Source organism: Delphinus delphis, chromosome 14 (assembly GCF_949987515.2).
Source record: "Delphinus delphis chromosome 14, mDelDel1.2, whole genome shotgun sequence".
NCBI lineage: Eukaryota > Metazoa > Chordata > Mammalia > Artiodactyla > Delphinidae > Delphinus > Delphinus delphis.
Window position 1 is genome coordinate 59,114,763 of NC_082696.1, and position 26,262 is coordinate 59,141,024.

The 26,262-nt window shown below is 34.5% G+C and overlaps 1 long non-coding RNA gene across 1 annotated transcript in view; it reads right to left on the reverse strand.

Annotated features, from left to right (window-relative positions):
• The window catches only part of LOC132437344 (uncharacterized), a 219,250-nt gene extending 217,129 nt beyond the window's left edge, over window positions 1-2,121 (reverse strand). The window contains exon 1 of the long non-coding RNA XR_009522007.1: window positions 2,051-2,121. This is a non-coding gene — a long non-coding RNA (uncharacterized lncRNA). The remainder of the gene's footprint in view (window positions 1-2,050) is intronic.
• Between the last annotated feature and the right edge of the window lie 24,141 nt (window positions 2,122-26,262).

A 26,262-nucleotide genomic window follows, 5' to 3' on the forward strand; every position in this document is an offset into this window, starting at 1 on the left:
AAGGTATATGATTTGATGAGTTTTGACAAATTATATTCCTGGTTAATTATCATCACATCAAGATATAGAATATTTCCATCTTTGATGACTTGTTCTTTTCTTAGGATAAATCACTAGGAGCTAGACTGTGGAGTGAGAGGTATGTACATTTTTAAAGCTTTCACTATATATTACCAAATTGCCTTCCAGAAGCTTATTACAATTAGCCATGCTGTGATATAGACAAGAATCCTAAATTTAGATGAGATCATTGCCCTATTGACAGTCGTGTTGTCCCTTCCAATAAGATCTAATTTTGATTAGAATGAATAAAAAGAGGTTTAAAAATTCTTTGCTTTGATAATTAATATCACTGAATTATTATAAAAGTGGAACTCTTAGAAGCAAATTAAAAGCATGTTAGGAATAGAAATTGTTGATATGTTTTTTAGAAGATGACAATTTAATATAAAAGTTTTAAATTATGTATTTTTTCAAAAATAGAAAAACTGTAATTGAGATAACATTTACATATGATAATTTTTTTCTTGCAGCAATGCTATTCCAAAGGTAATCCATGGGCCTTAGTATCAGTGTCACCTGGGAACTTGTTAGGGAGGCAGATTCTCAGGCCCCATCACAGACCTCCTGACTCAAAACCACTGGGCTTCAGGCCCCTCAGTGTTTTAACAAGCCCTCTATTTGATTCTGATGCATCCACAAGTGTGAAAAAGATGGTTCTTTGAGAATATTTTAAGAAAGAGAAAAAAAATGAAACCCTTTCCAACACTAAGGAGTAAATCTGGCATTCATTAATCACCAAATATCTTTTTCAACATTTACTTTAACCTTTTAGATCTAGGTCTCTTATCTGTCTAAAATGGCTGTGATTTTCTTAAGATTCCTTCTAGATTTAAAAATTCATGATTGCTGTGTGCAAAATTCTGAATTAAGGGCTATAAAAGATATAAAGAAGTCATGAGTCATGATCTTTATCTTCAATGAACTTACCATTTGGTTGAATAGGCCTAACATAACTAAACATACAGGCTCTATTGGTAACTGAATAGGCCAGACAACAGGCCATACAGGTGCCAGAGGAGATGGAGATCACTGAGGGTCTTGGGGGACATCTTGGGCTTCTGTAAGAACATGTAATATGAGGTGTACATCAAAAGTTGTATAGGTTTTGCTTTAGTGGAAGAGGATGAAGGAGGGTATTTCTGGTGAAAAGACAGCCAAATAGAATAAAAGGTGTTTTAGAAAGAATATGTAGCTGTTTGGCTATGTTGGAAACTACATGTAAGTGCATAGCTTCAGATGAGCCTGTAAAGGAAGGCTGAGTCAGAATGTTATTGGAAACTTACATCCGCTTTCTGGGTATTTTATAAAGTAGACAGTTCTTAAAAGAAGTTTTCCTGATCAAATAAGAATCCCCCTGTAGGATGGTTTGGCTATGCAAATCAGATCACGAGATTCATATTAAGGAAAAGCAAGTCACTTAAGCCATATGAATCAAGATTCCTTTTGAGCTGACTGGAGAAAGGTAGACTCGAACTATAACCATGTTCTTGGAAACTTTGGAAATTACCTGCTTTCAGAATAATAAAACTTGAAAATTTGCACGTTCCTTCCAAAGAGAATTGTAGCTAATGTTTGGTATATTATATTATAAAGGCTGTGTTATGACCATGTTTTCCTGTACAAATTTAAAACTCCCAGTATTTAATGATGACCTAGTTTAATAAAATTCAAAACCCTTTTGACACTGCTGTAGGACATTAGGCTAGGCACATGAAAAAATTAGATTCAATAACCTACAGAAACCACAGTATGTGTATCTCATATGATACTCAGGATTCTGTTTTTCTTTAGAGAAATTGCAATGAAATTAGAAGTATATGCAGGAAAGTCAAGGAGAATCTAATAAAATATCTACGAACTTCCCATTACTAGTAAGGGGAGATGACATTTTCATGCATAGGAATCTGATAAAGATTTTAAACACCGGTTCATATCAGTCTACTGATTGATAGTTGTAAGTTAGCAGTGGTTTGTTAAAACAACTTACCTGTGTGGAAAATACTGCATCCAGTGATATCTTTTACAAGCTCTTCACATCTTATGGGTATGATGTTCGTGTCTAAAGGCAAAGGATAATACAAAGGTAGATGTAACTTAAAATACAAAGTAGAGGTTTTCACTTTCAAGTATACTGAGTTTATTAAATTGGTCTATGGGGTTTATGATTAAGTATTGACAGTGCCATGAATCATAAGCATGTAGTGTATCCCACCACAATTTGTAGTGATGCTTGTGGTGCTGATGGTACAATTTAACATTTAGATAGTTCTCTTAAACTAAGGGGCTATGTAATTTTAATCTATAATAGTAATTTCTGGAAAAAATTAGACTTGAACTATTTCAATTGGTATCTTGTAAATTGGGGATTAAATAAAACAAAGTGTGTGGCTTTGTCGATGCCCTGTAGAGATTTGACTGCAAAGTGTTCAGTTGAGTGCTTGACTGCCTGGACTGATGCTTTATTGAATTGATCATTGTGAAAACACAATTTTGCCTTTAGATAGTCATTTGTTGGCCTCCCCTAGTCAAAACCACTTTGCTTTTAATAAAGCTTTGAACTAATAGAGTTTCTAAAGGTTTCTTTGAAAACCTCCCTATTACTTATCTCTATAAATAATAACAGTATTTATAACAGCTCTCTCTGAGCTGTTACCTCATTTTCCTGTCTAATAATGTGACATCTGACATATTTATTTGAAAAGAAAAGTGACCAAGAATTAATCCTTTGTAAACCACCAGCACTTGAACAAGTTTGCAAATATATGGCTTTATGTAACAATTTTCTAATATCGTCTCTCCATATAGTACCTATTTTGAGCAAGAGTAAACAAAACTTAGCTCTAAAATATTCCTCAGATATATTTATTGTAACTTCCACTGAAAGCAATTTTTATTTCACTGTTATCTCAAAGCTGTACACTAAAATTTCAGTAAAATTGAAACTAGTAAATAAGATTATAGCTTTTACAGAAGAAACTTTAAAGATTAAAACTGAGTTCCTACATTCAAAGATAGAATTACAAAATTAACAGCTATTATACACAGTAATGTGATTGACATTGCTAGGTCTCTGTAAGTCAAGCACAAATAATCACATAATATGTGGGACCAAAATACGCAAAACTTCATAAATACCTGTAGGTGGGTGTTTTTCTATTATTATGTGACTGTATAGATTCAAGTTTGACTCTCTAATAATATAACTAAAATAAACTCTAAATTTCAATTCCTTCTTAATCACATCATTAATATAAAAAGTTGTATGTAACAGTTTTGCACATATTTATAATTGCTTATACATATAATTTTACTACTGTCCAAGTAGTATTACAATTTACATTAGTCACTTACATATGATTTCACCTATAATCCTAATAAATTTGAGCCTATGTGGCTCAGTCAATTCATGAAGTCATACTCCTAAAACCACAGTCAAACCACCAAACGATAATTTAAAAGAAAGTTCAATCTTTGTCTCTTTCAAATAAGTTTGAAAAGGATCTAATCCATAATTCATATCCATCAACAGATCTAAAACAAGCAAACCCAAAAGCTTATTCTCTCACAATTTGTAGGTGTTTTTAGGCAATTTAAAAAATAATTTTAATTTGAAACAATCTCAAAGTTACAAAAAATAACAGAGTAAAATATTTTTTCTTGAAATATTTGAGAGTAACCTGTCAACCTGATGCTCCATCACATCTGAAATATTATTTATTTCTTATAAATAAGTACATTATTTTACATAACTGCATACAGTCAGTAAATAAACACTATCATCTAATCCTCAACCCCCCTTGAAGTTTCATCAACTGTCTTACAGCAGAAGGATCTAGTTCAGAATCATGCATTATTTGTCATGTCTCATTAGTCACCTTTAGTCTGGTATAGTTCTTCAGTCTTTCTTTGGTAACCTTGACACTTTTGAATGTCACAAGCCAGTTATTTTGGAGAATAGCCTCCAATCTGGGATTGTCTAATGCTTCTTCATGATTAGATTTGTTATGCATTTTCAGCAGAAATGTCATATGCGATGTTGTGTTCTTCCAATTGCATCTTGTATCAAGTGGCACACACTTTTTATTTATTCTGTTATTGATGATGATCACTTTGGTTTTTTGTTTGTTCATTTGTTTTTGGCTTAAACAATAGCAATTACTGTCTCATAGTTCTGGAAGCTAGAAGTCCAAGATCAAAGTGTCAGCACGGTTGGTTCCTTCTAGGGGCTGTGAAAGACCATCTGTTCCATGCCTTTCTTCTAGCTTCTGGTTGCTGACAATCTTTGGAATTTCTTGGTGTAATCCTTATTGCCTTCTTGATACAAGACTGCTTCCCATGGTTGGTTAGAATATCTTTTGTTCTGATGTTTATATTGGCATGTTTAGATGTCAGGTTTAGTCTTCTGAAGATGAAGTTCAACCATTTTGTATCAAACAGCACAACCAGTGTCTGTCACTTTCCATGCATAAAGTTTAATGAGATCTTATATGTAAGATCTGATTTGCTAGTTCTTCCTTGTACAAGAATGACTCTGGTTTCTGCATTAACCTTCACATGGTGTTCTCCTACTTTCACCGTGTTCTCTCTGTGTCCAAATGTCCCCCTTTATAAGGACCCCAACGATATTGGATTAGGGGCCAACTCTACTCCAGTATGACCTCATCTTAACTAATTACATCTGCAATGACCCTATTTCCAAATAAGGTCACTTTCTAAGATACTGGGGGCTGTACTGCACCGTATGAATTTTGCAGGGGACACAATTCAACCCATAAGAGAGGCAGAAGGGATTTCTCCTTCCAGTCTACATCTTGTTCCTGTCAGTGCCAGTTGGTTCCAGAAACAGTAGTTAGTTCTTGTTTCCAGGGATTTTTTTTTTTTCTTCTCACATTCATTTCACTTAGCATAATGCCCTCCCACTTTTTTTAAGGATAACTAATATTTCACAGATTTTCTAAAAAGATATTTATTTCATTTTCTTTGTATATATATCCAGGAGTGGGATTGCTGGATTATATGGTAGTTATATTTTTAATTTTTTGAGGAACCTTCATATTGTTTTCCATAATGGCTGCACCAATTTACATTCTCACCAACAGTCCACAAGGGTTCCCTTTTCTCCAAATCCTTGACAATACTTGTTATCTCTTGTCTTTTTAATAATAGCCATCCTAAAAAATGTGAGGTAATATGTCATTGCAGTTTTATTTGCATTTCTCTGATGATTGATGATATTGAGCACCTTTCATGTACCTATTAGCCATTTGTATGTCTTCTTTGGAAAAATGTTTATTCAGGTTTTTTTGGTCCATTTTTGAATTAGATTATTTGCATTTTTGCTGTTGAGTTACAAAAACAAACAGAAAAAGGGATTTTATATATAGAACACCCTAAAGATTTCACCAGAAAAACTGCTAGAACTAGTAAATGAATTTAGTAAAGTTGCAGGATACAAAATCAACATTAAAAATCATTTGCATTTCTTTACACTAACGAACTATCGGAAAGAGAAATTAAGAAAGAAATCACATTTACAATAGCACCAAAAACAATAAAATACTTAAGAATAAATTTAACTAAGGAGGTGAAAAACTTGTACACTGAAAAGTATAAGTCACTGGTAAAAGAAATTAAAGACACAAACAGAAAAATATCTCATGTTCTTGGGTTGGAAGAATTGATAGAGTTAAAACATCCATACTATCTAAAACAATTTACAGATTCAGTGCAATTCCTATCAAAATTCCAATGGGATTTTTTTTTTTTTTTTTTTTTTGTGGTACGCAGGCCTCTCACTGTTGTGGCCTATCCCGTTGTGGAGCACAGGCTCCAGACGCTCAGGCTCAGCGGCCATGGCTCATGGGCCCAGCAGCTCCGTGGCCTGTGGGATCTTCCCAGACCGGGGCATGAACCCATGTCCCCTGCATCGGCAGGTAGATTCTCAACCACTGTGCCACCAGGGAAGCCCCCAATGGGATTTTTTTATAGAACTAGAACAAACAATCCTAAAATTTGTATGGAATCACAGAAGACCCCAAATAGCCAATGAAATCTTAAAAAAGAAGAAGATAACTAGAGGCATCATACTTTCTGATTTCAAACTATATCACAAAGCTACAGTAATCAAAACTGTATGGTACTGGCATAAAGACAAGTACATAGACCAGGGGAACAGAATAGAGAGACTAGAAAATAAGCCCACCCACATACTGTCAACTAATCTTTGACAAGGGTGCAAAAGGGAAAGGATAGTTTCTTCAATAAATGGTGTTGGGAAAACTTTATATACTTATACAAAAAGCATGAAATGGGACCACTATTTTATACCACTCAAAAATTAATTTGAAGTGGATTAAAGACTTAAGTGTAATACATGAAAACATAAAACTCCCAGAAGAAAACATGGGGAAAAGCTAGACATTAGGCTTGGTAATGATTGTTTGGGTAAGACACCAAAAACACAGGCAACAAAAGCCAAAATAAATAGGCAGGACTACATCAAATTAAAAGGCTTCCTCTCTTGCTTTCTTCCTTTGTCAATTGATGATGTTTTGTTGTGGTATGCTTTGATTTCTTTCTCTTTATCATTTGTGTATCTATTATAAATTTTTGCTTTGTGATTACCACAAGCTTTCATAATACATCTTACAGTTATAACAGTCTATTTTAAGCTAGTAACAATTTAACTTCAATTGCATAAAAGAGTTCTACACATTTGCTTGCTCCCTCTCACATTTTAGGTTGTTGATGTCACAATTTACATATTTTTGTGTTGTGTATCCATTAACAAAATGTTATAGCTATAGTTATTTTTAACACTTGTTTTTTAATCTATATGCTAGAGATCAAAGTGCTTTACACACCACAATGGCAGTATTAGAGTATTTTGAATTTGACTTTATATTTACCTTTACCAGTGAATTTTATACTTTCAAATGTTTTCATGTTACCAGTTAATATCTTTCCATATAAGCTGGAAGAACTCCCTTTAGCATGTCTTGTAAAGCAGGAATTATGGTGGTAAATTTCCTTGGCCTTGGTTTGTCTTGGAAAGTCTTCCTCTCTCCTTCATTTCTGAAGGATGACTTTGCTAGGTAAAGTATTCTAGGTTGGCAGTTTTTTCTTTGAGCACGAAAATATGATCCCACTCTCTCCTGGCCTGCAAGGTTTCTGCTGATGGCTTTATCAAAGTTCCTTTGTATGTGATGAGTTTTTTGCTTTTTCTCTAGCTGCTTTCAGAATTCTCTGTCTTTAAATTTTGAGAGTTTGATTATAATGTGTCTTGGTGGAAATCTCTTTTAATTAAATCTGTTTGGGGATATTTAATCTTCATGTCCCTGGATGGCCGTATCTTTCCCCAGATTTGGGGAGTTGCAGGTACTTTGAGGACTCTACCGCCAGCTCCATCCCATACTGCATTTCTGCCATCACTCCCATCCCCACTACAGAGATTGTTTTAGCCCCTCACACCAATCTTTCACCTTTCTCCTCAGATTTCTACAGATTTGACTCTTTATATCCAACATTCCTAATTTGCATCACAGAAGATCTGGAAACTGGGCTAGCAAAAACTCTCCTTCAGGATAAAGGATAAAGAAAGGATAGATTGGGGAAAGATGGATCAAGGAAAGATAGGGAACACTCAAATTTCATTTATTTTCCTTTGCTACTCTACTTACTTAGCTCCCACCCTAGCCTGAGGAGTACAGCAGCAACTTAAAGGACACGTGGTTAAGGGTAGCAATATAGCTCATTCAGAGGATACAATACAATTTCACTCTTGATTTTTACCTATCATAGCTATATTTTTACTAATTTAGCTAATCAGCCACATCATTATTTTAAAAAGCATTTAAAAAATAAATATGCTCAATAAAATCTTGAAATCATATGCTCTCATTATACATTTGCTTTCTTTAATTTTCCCTTTCAAATAAGAACTAATATTGAATTTCTATAGTCTTAATTTATATGAAAAATCTATTTGCCAGTTATATAAATCCATAAAGCAATTATAATTATGTGAATGAAAATAATAAATATGTATAAAGGATAAATAAGTGTGTACAGAAAAATATAGCAGTAGAAACTACTTTAAAATCAAATTCTAGAGAATATTTGAGGAAAAAATAAAGAGTGGATTAAAATGACAGTTGATAGTGAAAATTGATGGCCTTGAAATAAAGTTTAAAAAATGAATATTTATAAAGTAACTACAAATAATCAATTTTATTTAGAAGACATCATTAGTAAGCTCTTATAGCACTATAATAGTCTCATAAGGAGCATAGGTGAATGGATTACTGCCTCTGAAGTAAACTTTCTCTCCATAAAATGTCTCTGACACCACAAATTATGAATTAACTGTGGATTTCTTTGAAGACCTAACAGATCCTGTGGTTATCCTTCTCCTTTTACATTAATTATTTTCAGGGAGAAATAATCAACCAAACCTGGTTTCTTCAAGAGAAGGACTAGCCACTTCATTGGTTTACATAATTTCTCCTCAAATCTGCCATAGGGTAAGGTAAATAAAATGCTGCCTTCTACTAGCTCCACATTGTACTATTTCTTTGAATATTCTTAATATTTAACTTAAAATGTTAATTTAATAAAATCTGAACTTATACATTAAAGAAAGTCCAAATATAACATGTAAAAGGTGGATCTATTCCATAACCCACGATAATAAGCAGTAGGCTTTCAATACAATTTTGCTAAATGAATAAGTGAATGGAAAAATGAGATACTAAAAATATCCACTTCAAAACAGGTACAGTTTAGTTATTTATAGCCATCGTATTTTCTCAAGGCAATTATTTTTGTTACTGAATTCTTACTTTTCCAAATACAAATAATTTATTTAATTTTCATTATTTTGGTAAATACTGATGACTCTTCTGTTCCATCCTAACCCCTAATTTTTAAAAGGAGAGCATAATGCATAAGACACATCTTGTTTAACAAATTGTCTTTGTTGGAAATAAGTAAAAGGTGCTCTATTTCTCTCAGCAGTTTACATTAACTTCATCTGTGCTTTACAGATAACTTTTAGAGCAATGATTCCCAACCAGTGGCCTGTACCTCTGTGGCACAAGATATACTTGTGAAGAGTCCCAGAATGCATGTAGAAATAAGGTTACATATACTGGCTGAAGGTGTTTGTTTATTAAGCACACACACAAAAAATCACTAAAGTGTCTTATGATGATTTAAGTAATCAGTTATTTAATTAAATGGATATATGTATTAAGTGTATAAATATGTACATGTATATGTGTGCATATACATGTGTGTGTACGTGTGTGTTTATGATTAGAATACTACCTGGTATATAGTAAACACTTAACGTTAACTAGTATTATTTTTCATTAACATTTAAAACATTTTTAGAATGTTGGAAAGGAAATACTAAATATTGAACTTACGGATAATATTTGAACATTTGAAAATATTTTATAAGAAACTTTCAGTTTAAGAGCATAACAAAAATTTGATTTATCTTATTTTATTTACAAAACTATAAATTCATGGAAAAAATCAAACATGTAACCTGAGTCATTTCTATAAGCTTCTTATTAGAATGAATGTACTTTAAATATAATATATTCATTTCTATTCTGGATATTTCCTATATGGATCAATGATATCCTACCTGAGAAACAGTAAAAAGTTGAATTTTTAGTAGATTTCTAGTTGAGAAATATAGGAAAATTTAGTCTGATGATAATGAATTTCTTAATACCACAATTCAATAAAGGTGGCCATAAGCCTCAATTGCTTTTAAAAAAAAAATAGTGCTAAAAATTCCTCATAAACCTTAGTTTGGGACACAAGGCTGACATTTTGGAAGAACCATATTTGTGTCATAAAATCTAATATCACCTTAATTTGCAATACTTTTTAAGTCAGTGTTTAGTGCTTGATTGAGATATTTTCTGCTATAGAAAAATGCTGATGTAAAATGGCCCTACCTTGAAATAATACTTTAATACATTTTACTGTTTGGAGACTTTAAAATGAAGAGAAATACAAAAGATAATACAGAATATCCCACTCAAAGTAAACAAAGGGCAATTTTTAAAAATATATATTATCCCTCCTTTACTTCCTTTTTCTATTTGTTTAAGAAATAATAACTTACAGATAAAGTTGAATCCCCAATATTCTTTCCTCTAACTCTATGTCTCTTCTTCCCTCTCTAAAAAGAACCACCGCAATGAATTTGATCTGTACCTAGTCCACATTTTTACACTTTTACTACATGTAAGTATATAGATTTATAACTATCCCATAAGCTTCGAGTTTTGATATGCAGACGTTTTATCATTCAGTTTTAAATATTATTTCATTCTCATTGCTATTTTCTTCTTAATGTTATCGCTAACGCTGGGAAGGATTTTATCTGATTTTTTTAATGTTTATTTTCTTGTTGATTTATTTTGCAATTATATTTCAGTAAGAAAATTTGGCCTATAAATAATTAATTCCTTGAACTCTGTTGAGAATTACTTTTTGATCTAATAGGTGGTCACTGCCTTTTATAAATGTTTTATGTGCCTTAAAAAGAATGTATACTCACTATTTGTTGGGGCCAGGATAAATCCAACTTATTTTTGTGAATTACCCTTAGACAATTTTGTCATACTTGACTCTTAGGCTCACTTTTGTAGATCTTGGTGCCTCCAGTTGAAATATTTTATTAATACAGATGATTAGTATCAATCATGTCTACATACCAATTATTCTGTAAGTATCTTGAAGTCCCAGTTCTGTTATCTTTGGAGAAAACACCTTGCATGAAAGTTTCACCTGAAGCAAATATGACAATATTCCAAGGCAGAATTCAGCTAACTGTATCTTGTAGTTGAGGTATCTAATCTAGGGTGCTTTCCCTAAGTGGTGGGTTATAGTGCTGGCTGGACTTTCACAACCTGCTCATGTGTACACAAAATTCTAGCCAATCCATCTATGTCAAATGCCACTAATTTCATCAATGAGAACCTGTTTTTAATATCCACAATGCTGGTTAGCAAGACTTTTATCAATGGAAACTCATTTCTAACATTCATTGTGATAATTAGCAAAGTCTCTGGTGTTGATGGGAGTCAGAGATAGCTGCAGCACTATAGTAGCCACTTCTGGAGTGTGGGTTTTAGATTAAATGCTCTATAACCGATGGAGTGTACATTTCTGATAAAACAACTAATCTGAGCCCCTGGGTTATATATCATGATGAACACACCCATTTATACTGAACTGTGTATGTTGAAGTAATTTAAGATAAATGACAGATATCTAAGCAATCTTATAATTTAAACTGTCTGTATCCTGTTGACTTGGAATTTGATTGATCTATCCTTTTTTGACAGAAGGATATTCAATCTATTATGCTTGTGGAATTGCCCAATTCCTTTTGTAATTTTATCAGTATTAGGTTACATACCTTAAGGTTATTTGATTAGCTGTATACAGAGTCATATTTTTAAATCATCTTGGTGGACTGTAACTTTTACTTATGTGTAATATTTCTTCTTAATTGAATAACGGTTTTGCCTTAAAAACCTGCACTATCCAATATAGATCTCACTACAATGGCATTGTTTGGGCCATTGTTTGCTATCTTTATATTTTTAAACTTGTGTGCCATTTTCTTTATGTATTTCTTATATGTTAAAAATATATATCTAATCTTTCATTCTGTAATTTTAGTCATGTCCTTTACATATATTTCTATTAGTGATGTATAAAAGATTATTTCCAGACTCATATTTTTGGTCTTTGTTTATACAGCTTTTTTTTGCTTTTGCCTTCATACCTCTCCCTGCTTTTTATTTCTATTTGTGAACCAATAATGTTTATCTCATCCTTGCCTTTTTTTTTTTTTCTCTGCTAACATGGAAGTTATTCCCATTCTTTTAGTGCCCTCGCTTAACTTTCTAGCAATAATAATTATATATTTTCTCTAACCTTTACTGAGTTTTTATAACTTTTAAATGCTATTCTCTACACAGCTACACCATTTAAGATAGATAAGTATTTCTCAACCTTGACTCAATTGACACTTGGACCAGATTTTTCTTTGTTGTAGGGGACTGTCCTGTGCATTGTAGAATGTTTAGCAGCATCCATCTGGCCTCCATCTACTACATACTATAGCTCCTTCCCTAATTGTGACAAAAAAAGTGTCTCCAAACATCACCAAATGTCCCCTGGAGGGCAAAATTACGCCCTCCCCCCAGTTGACAACCACTGATTTAGAGGATAAATAAGACTGATAAAGCTCCTACTTTGCTATTTTTTAATGACAAGAAAAAAAGGTAGAATTTGCAAGTTGATCTATACCTAAGCATCTTGTACAATTTGCCTCTTAATTAACAGCTAGAGGAATTAAAAGCCAACCATATGTCAAAGTTTTAGAATTACAGTTCTTGCAAAGTTATTTGATCACCAGTTATTTTCCTATTTTCATGAAATTTCAGTTAAGAGCCAAATAAAAAGAGGTTTTTACCTTTAATTTATTTCCCAGAAGTATCTGTGTGTCTACAAAGATTTAGACAGCCACTGGGGCCAAGCCAGGATTCCCGTAGTGAAACAATTGACTTGGCATCACATTGACAACATATAAACAACAGTTTGTCAACAGGCTTCACATTAGTGACAGAAAATTTTTTGGCAAAATAGAGGCATCCTTCTGGGCACCATGGCAAAAACAGCTACTCGCTTTCATTTAGGAATCCTCTGTATGGAGTATCAAATTAATTAAAAGATTATAATTATGACATTTGTTTAGAAAAAAAATTTAAGGAAAAAAATACGGCAGAGCAGAATTTTTGCTGAAAAGAATTTGCCTCTAGCAGTTTATTCATAGTTGCTGTAGACCTATAAACTCTGGGTAACTGTTAAAGGTTTTGTGTTTTTGTTTTGTTTTGTTTTGATTTGATTTGATTTTTTTCCTGAGTTAAAACTAACAGTATGGAAGTTATTTGATAACCAAATTTGGGGAATGTATTTTTTCCAAAATGATGATCACAATACTACAACGTATTCTGCCTTCAAAGTCAGTTCATAGAAAATGAAAATGATAGACACAGTGAAAGCAAAACTACACATTTATAAAAACAATTTCTGTGAAATAAAATGTAAATAATGCTTCATAGCTTTCAAAGAATAGAGTGAGATAAGAATCATGGGAACCTGAAAATGTTCAAAGCAAAAGTAATTCTCTTAAATGTATAAAGAACAAAAGGATTTAAGCTTGAATAAAAACGATTTCAGCACCAAAACCACTTAATAAAGGTGAAAGTAGTTCAATCCAGTTGGGAATATAAATTCTGTGCACAAACCTGTAGCTGGAAATTGCTCAAGATAAACAGAGGATGGACTTTGCTTAGTCTTTCTATGCCCAGTTAAGGTAAGCATTGTTCAGAAAAATTTGAAAATTTGAAAATATTCACCACAAGCACGTCTTGTTCTCCTTTAAACCAAAGGCGGAAAGTATTGGAAATCGACAGGGTTATTTAGGAAGATCATGAATATAAATGTTAGTGAAGCTGAAACTGCTAGACCTAAAACTCACTAAAAACCATTAAAAAAGCTATTTTAACATTTGTGCCCAGATTTTTTATGTATTATTTGAACACAACAACATCTGAAATGATTTTTCTAATTCTAATAGATTAGCCATTTTCCCGAAGAGGTTTGTCATATAAATGGCATCTGCCTGTGAACATACATTCTCAGTCCCTTAGGATGATATTCAATTATTTAATCTTTTTTTCAACAATTCTGTGCTCCTAGTCTATCCCAGCACTGTGTTAATTATAAAGGTAAGATGTACTCTCTCCTCTCCAGGAACTCATGGTCTGTAAGAGAAGATCAGCGCATTAACTGGTAACTACATTATAAAAAAGTTCCTAGAGAATGTTTAATCCAAACTTAGTGTCTGTGGTTAGCTCTGTGAAAGGTGGGAGGACATTCAAGGACAGGTTGTTGCGCTAGAGAGGCCAGGGGTAAAACAAGAGGCTCTATGCAGGTGCTTGCAAACAAGGAGTAGAAGGAGATGAGGATGGAAAAGGAAGTAGGGTCTTGTGCATAATGATAGGGAGTTTGGACTTTATTCCAAAGTGTTTGAGATCCCTCTGAAGAGTTCTGAGAAAAGGAATGACACAAGTAGCATTGCATGTTAGAAAGTTCATGGTTACGGCAGTATGGATGGCGCTATTTGAAGAAAGGCATCCTGAGACAGAGGCCAGTTAGCAGGCTCTCTCTGGTAGTACAAGGGAGAATGGAAGTAGATACGAAAGTCAAAGAACTTAGAAGGGAAAATGGGTCAAACTTGGTAATTAATTGAACTTGAGAAGTTAAGAAAAAGCATTTCTAAGATCAGTAACCCTATAGAATATCTACAGTACCACAATTTGAGATAGCATATATAGGGGAATAAAATAATGAGTTCTGTATTGAACATTCAACCTTTAACAAATATTTATGGAGTAGTTACTACGTGCCAGACACATTTAGGAGCTAGTGATACCACAGTCAACAAAATTGACAAAAACACCTGCACTCAAACGCTTAAATTTATTGTGGGTTGCAAACAAACAAGGTGAATATGTACAATATTTAGAATGTTAAATGGTGACAAGAAGAAAAAAAAGAGAGAAAGAGATATGGACTGTGGAACTTGAACTTTTAGATAATGTGAGCAAGGACAAACTTCACTGAAAAAATGACTTTTGAGTAATGGATTGGGTTGGAATTGGAAGCAATAGTCATCAGTATTTTCCAAAAGAATGAAAATTACAGAATATAAAATTTTATTTGCAGTACAAAAATGAGAAATCAGTAATAATAATAATAAGCTTATCTTTCCACTCCAGTTCTTCCATCTGTACCTATGGCCCACATGGGACTATATATGCCCACAATGGTCAGTTCCTTCTCATGGATAGTATATTAAATGTTGGAAGTTTTCAGTCATTTCTAAAAATGTCTCATATCGTTCAGTCTCACAGGATTCAAATGATCAACAATGTTATTTCAATATCTAATTGTTGCTTACTGCAAAACAAAAAATGCTGAAAACCTAAGAGGTATCATTCTCTATCCATGTTTTCTACAAAATAAACTCTGCTTAAGATCCCCATGCTCTTTGTAGCAGTTGTGATGGAAGAGTTTAGGTCTTTTTTTCTTCAGATTTTAACTATGTTTTAGGCTGAGAAGGTTTTACTGCCATGACTCAAAAGTTTTTTTTCCAGGCTTCCCTGGTGGCGCAGTGGTTGAGGGTCCGCCTGCCGATGCAGGGGACACAGGTTCGTGCCCCGGTCCGGGAAGATCCCACATGCCGCGGAGCGCCTGGGCCCGTGAGCCATGGCCTCTGGGCCTGCGCGTCCAGAGCCTGTGCTCCGCAGCGGGAGAGGCCACAGCAGTGTGAGGCCCGCGTACCGCAAAAAAAAAAAAAAAAAGAAAAAAAGAAAAATGTCTTTATTCCTATGGATGTTTTCTGTGCTTTAATAATCTTGCTTATCCCTCAGGTTATAGATCACTGTGGTTTCCTCTTATAAGTGTTTATGAATGTTGGCATGTGAAGTATGAAAAAACAATGCATTCCTACTATGTGGCCTAAAAGGCCAATGGTTTAGGTTATTTGCTTTTAGAAATCTCCAGATTGAGAAACAGAGAAATAAAAAGACTACTATATATAATACAATTTCACAATTAAGATTTTAAGTCAGTGCTCTCCCATAGAACTTTTAGTGATGATGGAAATATTTTATATCTATGCCAATTTTTTTTTTTTTTGGCCGCATTGTGCAGCTTGGGGCATCTTAGTTCCCTGAACAGGAATCAAACCCGTGCCCCCTGCAGTAAAAGCGCAGAGTCCTAACCACTGGGCCACCTGGGAATTCCCTATGTTGTCCAGTATGGTAGTGACTTGTTATACGTGGATACTGAGCACTTGAAATGTGACTGACACTCTACTGAGGAAATGAATTTTCAAATTTTATGTAAATTTAATTAATTTGAATTTAAATCACTACATGTATCTAGTGGCTACTGTATCGAACAGCACAGTTATAAAATAAACAAATACATTGGAGGAGAACCAGAGATTATTACTAAAATGAGTTTTGAATAGTGACACTAATTGAGACAGATGTATTAGTAAAGGGACTTAAAGGTCAGGGGAAAGCATAGTCAAGTTACAAAAGTGTGAGGGAGCACGCCAAGTTTGGAAACCACAAGATTTTCCAGTATGGATCAGCTGATAGTATGTTAGATGTGGAGGCACAGTGGAAGTTTGAAAGAAATAAGGGAGGTGAAGGGCTTTTTCTGTCATACAGAGAAATTTAGATTTTATTCTGTTGGCATGAAAGGCCACTAAGAGTTCAAAAGGAGAAATAGAGACACAGATGTAGAGAACAAACGCATGGACACCAAGGGGGGGAAAGTGGAGGGTGGTGGTGGTGGGATGAATTGGGAGATTGGGATTAACATATATACACTAATATGTATAACATAGATAACTAATAAGAACCTGCTGTATAAAAATAAATAAAATTAAATTAAAAAAAAGCATTCAAAAGGAAGCAGAACATAATCAGATATGCATATTAGGAAGACTATCTTTTGAAATCAGACAGACCTAGTTAAAATTAAGGACCTAGAGTAATTATATCATATAATAAATAAAGTGATTAAACAAATTAAAGGAATGTCCATGAAATATTCATACATCCATGGAATACTTAAAAGAACCCATCAGATAACTGACCACAAAGAAAATGTTAAATCCAAAACAAAGAAGAAATTTTAAAGGCTACAGTATCTGATGATAAATACTACAACTATCAATAATATTTAAAAGCATAGCAAAATGTAAAAAAAAAAGTATTATACAACATGTCACTTAAAAAATGTATAATTATCATACTGAAAATCCCTCACTTTGTGCCCTGAAAACCCTTTTAAGTGTTTTTAAACTTGTGTACCTTGGTCCTTAGTCATATCTGTACAGCTTGATTTTGTCATAGATTCTGTACGGCAGCTGTCATAGAAAGAGGGTTTAGGTAAGGTATTTATATTACTTTTTTTTTTTTAAAGCATAAGTACTGCTTACTGTCCATTTCCAAGTCTACGTTTAAGTAAAAATAATATTTAATAAATGCTCATCATGCTGTGAAGAGAATTTTACCCTTATTTGAGTTTTGTCAATTTGGGTTTAGATTATAATATCTCTCAAATTCCCTTTCGTATTCCCTTGATAGCCTAAACAGATGCTTAAATCATATTTACTGTAATTAACCCACTTACTTTCCTTTGTTTTTGATTCTTTCTTATTAATGATTCTTCTCTACAGTTTATGGTTTCTACTAAATCTATTCATTGGCAGGGTGCACAGGATAATCACAGGCTTTGAAAAATGGAGGAACTGTTTTACATTACCAAACAACAAAAATAATTTGATTGATTTTCAGTAGTCAGGTTTTCAAAATGCTTCAAAGTCACATTACCTGCTTTTAATCAATTCAGTGAAAGGTTAATATTTTGAAATATAAGGGCTCTATATATTTCAACTATTATTTTGAATAATAGATACTCATTTCAAGTAAAATGTATTTCTGATTTGTAGCATTTGGTAAGTACATTATGTGCTTTTTAAATAAATGTATTTAATATTTAGAATACAGAAATGTTTTAAAAATAACATACTAAACAAGCTAAGAAATACACAAATGTGCTAATCATATGATCAATTATTTTAAGTATATTAAGAATTATTAACTGAGACATTCCATAATAATTTTCATGCCTGAGTTTAGACTACATTAAACTCGCTCTCTGGTGACATTATTTTGGAGTAGTATTACTTAGCAAGTGAGTGAATTTGATAATTAAAGATCTAAAAACAGTCACTATAAAAAAGTTATAAAAAAATTATGGCATCATTCCTATAGAGAGTATGATATGCTGATTTGGCTTTTTACTTCATTCATTCATTCTAAAATACATTTATTGCATACCCATGACACCAGAAAAGAGACTGGCCAGGGGACTATGGTATTTAGGCAATATGTAGGAATAAAAAGATGAACAAAGTATGCACCACACCCTCAAAGTGCAAAGTATTGTTACCTACTAGTGATGACACAAAGGGTGGTAAGCACTACAAATGTGGTAAAGGAAGAATCCAACCAAAATTAACTTGTTAAATGAATTTCTTACAGTATCACCAGAGTATTTAAATTTTCACAGCAAAGATTTTATAACTTTCTACTGAATTTTTTACCATCCCTTGGCTACGCATTACATTTCAAAATTTAGATGTTCGTAATTTCCCAAGGTAAATACCTTTTCTTATAAGCAATTCTAATACACATGACATATGGTTATATAAAATATACTAAGTAATAAATCCTCAATTATTATTGGCTTCATTTGCCTGATATTCCATTTTAAATATCAAATAATGATCTCTTTATTAAAAAAAAATACCTGAAGGGATGAGAAGAATCAAGCAATACTTTTCTTAAGGGAAATCAAAGAGAGTGGTTTCAATTAAGTAATCGGACATGTATTCAAAATATTTTAAAAAAAGGAGGAGCTTAATTCTTCTGACAGACAACCATCGACTACAATCAAGACTGTCTTTTTAATCAATAGAGAGCTTGCTGGATAGTAAACATTTACTGCGTAAGTAGTGTTATAAAGTACTCCAGCCTTAACATAGCTGTTGACTCATTCCTCCACTATATGTTCATAAGTAGTTTAGCAATATCTAGGAAAATGAAAACCTTTTAAAACACTGTAAAATGCTATTTTAGAAAAAGTATACATTTTACATGACATGTAAATTGCTTTCCGAGAAGAATTTGGTAGCATATATGAAAAATGGTAGACCTACTCTGAAAAGGTCTGTGAGGTTTTTAGGCTAAGAACTTTTCAAGTGAGATTTTCCAGTCATAATATGGTTTCCATACTGTAAATAGTGACTGAAAATAAACACAGATTCTTCTGAGAGGTAATTTTACATTTTGCTACGTGTTTGTCACAACATTCCACCTTAAAATAATATTTCTGATTTCTTACCTTAACTGACCGATTAATAGTCTTCCTCCCCAGTTTCATGCTTCAGTGTGATCACTAACAAAACAGTCTACATTTCTTAGCTGGGAGGTAATAGCATTTCTGAATGACCTGAAATCCTTTGGAATTGTACTCTACCTGATTTTCAAGGGTGTTTAATCCATTTGTATGCTCCAAATTTTCCATTTGAATTTGCATCAGGTCATGTAATATCAGTTTCTTCTGTGTCACCTGAGGTAGCAATAACTTTATATAAGGTGACAATGTGTAATGTACAGTTTAAAAACCCTCCTTTCTTCTACAGGAGTGGGATCTGTCAAATGCTGCATCTGTCCTACACCACTGATCTACTTAACGGGTGTAACTACTAAAAAAAAAATATCTAGCTAGTTTTGCATATCTCAGTATAACTATTACATACTGACTGATCTTCCAAATTAGCCATTCCATTTTATACTATGAATGCATTTTTCTTATATGAAATTAAAAAGAAGCTAATGCATGAAAACAATAAGAAATAAATTACTAAATTTTTTCTCCCTCCTATGGAAGTTGCCAGGTTGAAATGCAAGAAAACAATATCACTACCATTTAATTTCATTTATACACTCATTTGAGTGGTGAATCCTAGAAAAGGAGCATTATTCCTGGCTGGAATTTGGCAGGCAAAGAATAGTGAATTCCATCTTTAAGGCCATACTTCTGTATTATCTTCTAGAGCAGGGATCGGCAAAGAATGGCTCATGGGTCAAATCTAGCCCACAGTCGGTTTTTGTAAATAAAAGTTTGTTGTAACACAACCACACCATTCTTTTTTTCTTTTTCTTTTTCTTTTTGTATTGGCTATAGCTGCTTTCAGGCTACAAAGGCAGAACTCAATAGTTGCCACAGAGATTGTATGTCCCACAACGGCCCCCAAATTTACTCTCTGGTCTTTTATAGAAAATGTTTGCAACCTCTCTTCTGGATTATTTATGAACTGTGAATTGTTGGCTATATGATGTTAAGACAGATGCTATCATAAGACTTCTTCACAGGTGACAAAATTTTTAAAAGTAAATAAATATGTTGAAATACTAGAAGAAATAAGTTTCCTTTGTAAGCTCTGGGAAACAGAATCATATTCCATTGCTGAAAGAGTTTTGTTTCTTATTTAGTACAATGTCCCATTGCTTTTTTTTTTAATTTTTACAATATATTTTATTTAACTCAGTATATTAAAAATTTGATTTCAACATGAAATAAATACGAAAACTATTAAGATATTTAACATTCTTTTTTTTCTACACAGTATTCAAAATTCAGTGTATATTTTACCCTTACTGTGCATCAGCATTTGGATAGAGCAATGAACCCTTTCCTAAGGAGGGTTGGTAAGACACTTGGGCCAGAAGGAATTTTCCCTAAGGAGTGAGGCATGTGTACTTTTAGTCTAATCAAGGAAGTCTTAAAAAATCTTAAAGAGTGAGTTTTACTCTTAGAAAAGAATCAAAGAGTATATCTAGCACATACTTTGCTAGATATGATTCCTCCACTCAACAAACTGATCACCTACTCTGGGCTGGATCCTGTAAGAGAATCTGGGACTGATTTTACATTGCTATAGTGATATCTTTATACTCTATTCCCTAACCACATTGGGAGGGAAATTTCTAGGCTCTTTTCTATCAAAAGACCATTTATGAAGAGAGTTATAGACTATAATACGATACTGGACTGGGTGATAGATGGGCCACTCAGTAGAAGGCACTGAATAAGTTTGTTAAGAGGAGCCTGCAATGAGTATTACAGATACAACCCACCAACTGGTGAAAGCAAATAGACCCTATGGAAGGGACCTTCACCAGTGGAAATCTAGTATAACAAGGAGTAGATGCTAGCATCTAGGACTGGGCAGGATTTGATGTGGAAATGGACATTTCCTTTGCCATCTTCTGATGATGTCTAAATACTATTATTTAACATTTTCTTTTGAAGTAGAAGTGTCCTATATAAGCATCAGTATTTGTTTTCTTGGGATAAATATTCAGACTCAACTACTAAAGATCTCTAACCATGGCTAACTAGGACACAATTCCAAAAGCCACTTATAGCTGGTCCTGGTCATTTAGCAGGAAGGCAATTGTGATCAATTTGACTATTTGCTGTCTCTTAAAATAATACTCTTTCACAAGGTCTTTAGCCAAATCCTCACCTTCTATCCATCCCTAGCCGTATCAACCTGAGGGCAGCCACACGGCTTTCACCTTTCTGAACTCCACTCCTTTTGTTGAGGGTTTTGCCAACTTGCCTTACCCTGCCTGTCCACCCAGAGAAATCATGTGCTGGAGTCCTGCTTCAACCTGCTGAGAACCTCCTGGAAACACACAGCTTTGCTTGAAGACTCACCTTCATGTCTCTGCCAATTTAATTATGATCCCTGAATTCTATGTTTTATATCCTCAAAAGGTCCTGGCTTCCCTGAGGATCCAGTTGTTGGTGAGCCCTGTACCTAGTCTTACCTCTGTCTTTTTATGCAGTTACCAATCACTAAAGTTCTGGAAAGATATTCTGCTAAAAATGTTAGGGTTATGGAAGTACATGGAAAATTTCCTCTTTCCCAGATGATAATCAATTTATCCTGAATGAGGCTTCAAAGTAAACTGAAGCTCTTGGCATTGTTTTGGAAATTGAAAATATGATTGATGTCTCTCCTCGTTTCATAGCTTCTATTGCACTTAAACTTCATATAGAGTATACCTTATAGTACCTTGTTCTTTTCTATTTGTTCTGCTTTGCTTTTATCCCTATATTGGTGCTTTTGAGTGCTTCCATCATAGCATTACCAAATGCCTTGGCAAATACGGTAACAGGCCTGACTTACTGTGTCCTTCTTGTTGGATTTCCCACTCATCAGGTTTCTGTGCACTCCCTGAGGATCTCTTGCCTCAGTTAGGATTTGGTTGCCTCCATTACAAACTTCCTCTGATGATAAAACCAAAAATCAGCCAGGATGTACTGATACCACTGAGGTTGGAGGTAGGGTCAGTAAATACATGAATATCACCCCTGACAGTTACTGACCTGAAACACCCTTGGGGTCCTGCCTCCATGGCTCAGTCCTTCCCTTGAGACACTCCTAGTTTGGGTCTGATTACAATATACAGAACTCATTGTTGATAATACACTTTAACTATGTGATTAATCAGTTGTTTAAATTGAAATGAGAACTGAAATGTTCATGTACTTGAATAAATTTTTACTGGGTGCATATAGTTGTCTAATTCATCCTGTAATTTTTCTTTGTGAAATTAACAGGGCCTGGGGGAAAATTCAGTCACTATACTTGACTTTGCATCTGGGGCCTTTCTGGACACTACAGAGTCTCAATCTAGATTTGAAGTTAAAAAGGGGCAGAGCTTATGAATTAAATTCCCTTTGTGTTCTGCTGACTCTGTTCTATTAGTTTAATATGGACACAGGACTAGGCATGCATCAAAAGTGCTGTGTACATTGATACAGTCTGGAGACCAATCTCTTTGTGCATTTTTATCAAATTTAAATGACATACTTAAAAAGAGTGTCTTTTGGATACCCTACCAGATGTATACAAGGCATTATATTAAAAAAATTAAAGAATCTATTCAGGGGTGTTTTTCAAGTGCACTCTGCATATGCAATATAAAGCTGAAGAAGCTCTCAGAAAACTCAGTTGCCTCTACAAGAATCACCTGGAATTTTAAACCCTTTAAAAGTAGCTTCCAGAATAGTAGCTTTCATGGGCAACCTAATCAGTCCTTTTACCTTAAATGAATAAGATAATTTGACCTCTGGAATCTAAGATCCTTGAAGACTGTGCTAGTTTGTTTGCATGAATTTCCCAGAAACAAAGTTTCTCCTTTTTCAAAAGTGTTTGATCATGAAAGCGTATCCATCCTCTTTTTCTTAAGTCTTTGTATATCATATTTATATTTTTGATCAAAATGGAAAAAGGGCAGAAAAAAGGAGTGTTGCACCACCAGCTATATCACGAGCCAGACTACGCTGGGTGCTTCAGTGATTTCCTGGGAGTTCGACATGGAGAAGGATAACAACTCTGGAGGAACAAGGGAGCATTTAGTGCTTTCCTTCTGGGGAAGACAATGAAGAGCTCTAGAGCTTTCCCCAGCTGGCAGACACCACAATGCAGCATCTACAGAACACACATTTGGTGATGCTTTTTGGACTATAGGCTTATACACACTGTCTACAGCATTCAAGAGAACACTATGTTTCCAAGTATTACATTTACTGCGGGCAAAAGAGCATGAGTGGAGCACACCCAGTGGTGTGGTAAAATGCCCTGGCAGTCCTGAGTTACTCTGGCCTCCAACTCCCTAATGGGAGGGAATCACTTAGGCACAAACGAGACATGAGTTATAATTGACTACTGAGTTGGGGTAACATTCTATTCTTATTTCGCTGATGAAAATGACTGTTTTTTTTAACAAGAATATAATTTTAGTTTAAGTTCTGTTTTAAAGTTTAAATAAAATTGAAATAAACCTTTCAAAGCTGTATATTTGAGTACTTCCACTGTTTGCCAGTAAGATATTTACACATGATATGATGAAATGAGACAATGCATTTGAAATCATCTTTTAAACTGAAAAGCATTTTAAAGCTGTAAGATTCTTTTAGTTACCTTAAAAAAATAATAATACTAGATTCCCCATCATGGTATGGTTTGGCCTACTGTATAGTTACTAGCATATTTAATGTGTTTGATGAGTCCAACATATGACCTGGTTGGTGGAGTTATCGTGCTATCATGTTAGATTCTTAAAATAGATTAGAGGGGGAAAAAAGGCTCTGTATTGCATTAGTCATACTCCTGGCAGGAAGCTGGTGGCCCTGCCCAATAGAGTAATTGAGAAAAGTTTAAGGAAGCTTAATGAAACTAGAAATAGAAAGTTAAGTACTCTCAGGCTAATAGTGGGGAGTTGTTGCCACCCCAGGTCTGAAGGGCAATGGGAGGAAGCAGGTAATAGACCACAGAGATTTTGGGGAGAGGAATGCATCTACTGCCACGTTGCGGAGGGTGTCATGGGAATAAAACCCCAGCCTCCCTCCACTTCCACCCTTTAATTTTTGCCTGTATCTACTATTGGTTGAACCCAATCTTAAGCCAGAGAACAGGGGAGCCCATTAATAAAGTTCATAAACGTCAGTCTCTGGAGGCACAGAGTGGGGTGGATGTGACAGGGTAAATAAAGAACATAAAAAATAGAGAGAGAACTAAATTCAGAACAAGATGAATTTCTGAAATTTTTCTATGTTAAATATGAAAGTGTGTGTTAAAAATGAATTTAATTGACATGAGTGAGGTTCACTCATTCTCTTACTCAGCAAAACTTTAGTGAATACCTACTATATGCTCTGTTCTATGCTGGGCACTGAGTAAAATGACTTGATCAAGATTCCTCGCTTCAAGGATTTTTTTTTTTTTTTTTTTTTTCGGTACTTGGGCCTCTCATTGCTGTGGCCTCTCCCATCGCGGAGCACAGGCTCCGGACGCGCAGGCTCAGCGGCCATGGCTCACAGGCCCAGCCGCTCTACGGCATGTGGGATCTTCCCAGACCGGGGCACAAACCCGCGTCCCCTGCATCGGCAGGTGGACTCTCAACCACTGCGCCACCAGGGAAGCCCAAGGATTTTATCATTTCTCTGAAATAGAGGTGTGAACAATCAACTATTACAACCCCATGCTATAAAAGAGGAAATCAAAGAGACGGGAGGAGAAGGAACTAATAGGAGGCTTCTAGAAGGAAATACAACATGAGCCAAGTGTTAAGGAAGCATAGGAATTAAACAGTGGACAATGGACAAGTGAAAAAAGTGACAGTATAGGTAGACCAAGTAGAACATGTAAAGATGTTCGGCAGCTCAGTTCAGGAAACAGGAACTTTTTCAGTTTTGCTGGAAGGAAGGGAAATAACAAGGCTGGCCTGGGTCACTGAGGTGCTTTATTTGATATGTTAGCAGTTGTGTTTTATCTTGAAGTGGATGAGGAGCCAAGAAGAATTTTAATCTAGGAAAAGGCCTGAGAGATTTACATTTGAGAAATGTAAGTATGGCGGGTGTATGTTAGACATATGGGAAGGGTGAGAAAATGGAGAGCAATTAAGAGAATACTACAAAATCCAAGAAGAGAAGTGCCAAGGACTTTGTATTAGTCAGAGTTCTCCAGAGAAACTGAACCAATAGGATATAATCTGCAGTTGGCAAGCTGGAAACTCAGGAGAGTCTATGGTGTAGTTCCAGTTCAAAGGCCGGTAAACTTGAGACTCGGAAAGAGACTATGTTTCAGTTTGAGTCCAAAGGCAGGAAACAACAAACAACAAACAATGTTAGTTTGAAAGCAGCTAGGCAGGAAAAAAAATCCTTCTTACTCTTGGGAGGATCAGACTTTTTGTTGTATTCCGGCTTCCAACATTGAATAAGGCCCACCCGCACTAGGGAGGGAAATCTGTTTTACTCAGTCTACTGATTCAATGTTAATTTCATCCAGGAACACTCTCAGAGACACACCCAGAAAACTGTTTAGCCAAATGTCCGGGATGTCCGGGGCACCCCTTGGCCCAGTCAAATTGACACATAAAATTAACCATCACAGCCTTGAAGTCAGAACAGTTGTGGGAAGAGTACAAAGAGTCTATGTAATAGAAATGGGAGATCAAATGGCTCTCAGAGATGATGGACACGTGTGATGCCCAAGAGCCTGTCTTGCACACCAGGGTAAAATGTGATATCACTGACTACTGTGAGATGCGCCTGAGGAAGGGTAAATATAGGGAAGTTTGGGTTTGGAAAAATTGAAGTAGTACATGTGAGGTAAACCAGGATGCAGAAGTTTGCACTAAAATAAAGATGTGCTTTACATGGTCATTATAAGCATTCAGACAGACAACTTTTATGTAACCAATTATTATTAGATTATAACCACTCAGTATGGGTCTCTTTCATATGATCAAATATAAGAGAATTTAGAGCACTAAGGTGATCTACATTTCCCTTAGAAAAAGAATAAGTAAAGTCAATATTCCACTTACACTGTATATATAGATTCACTATATTATCAAGACATTAATA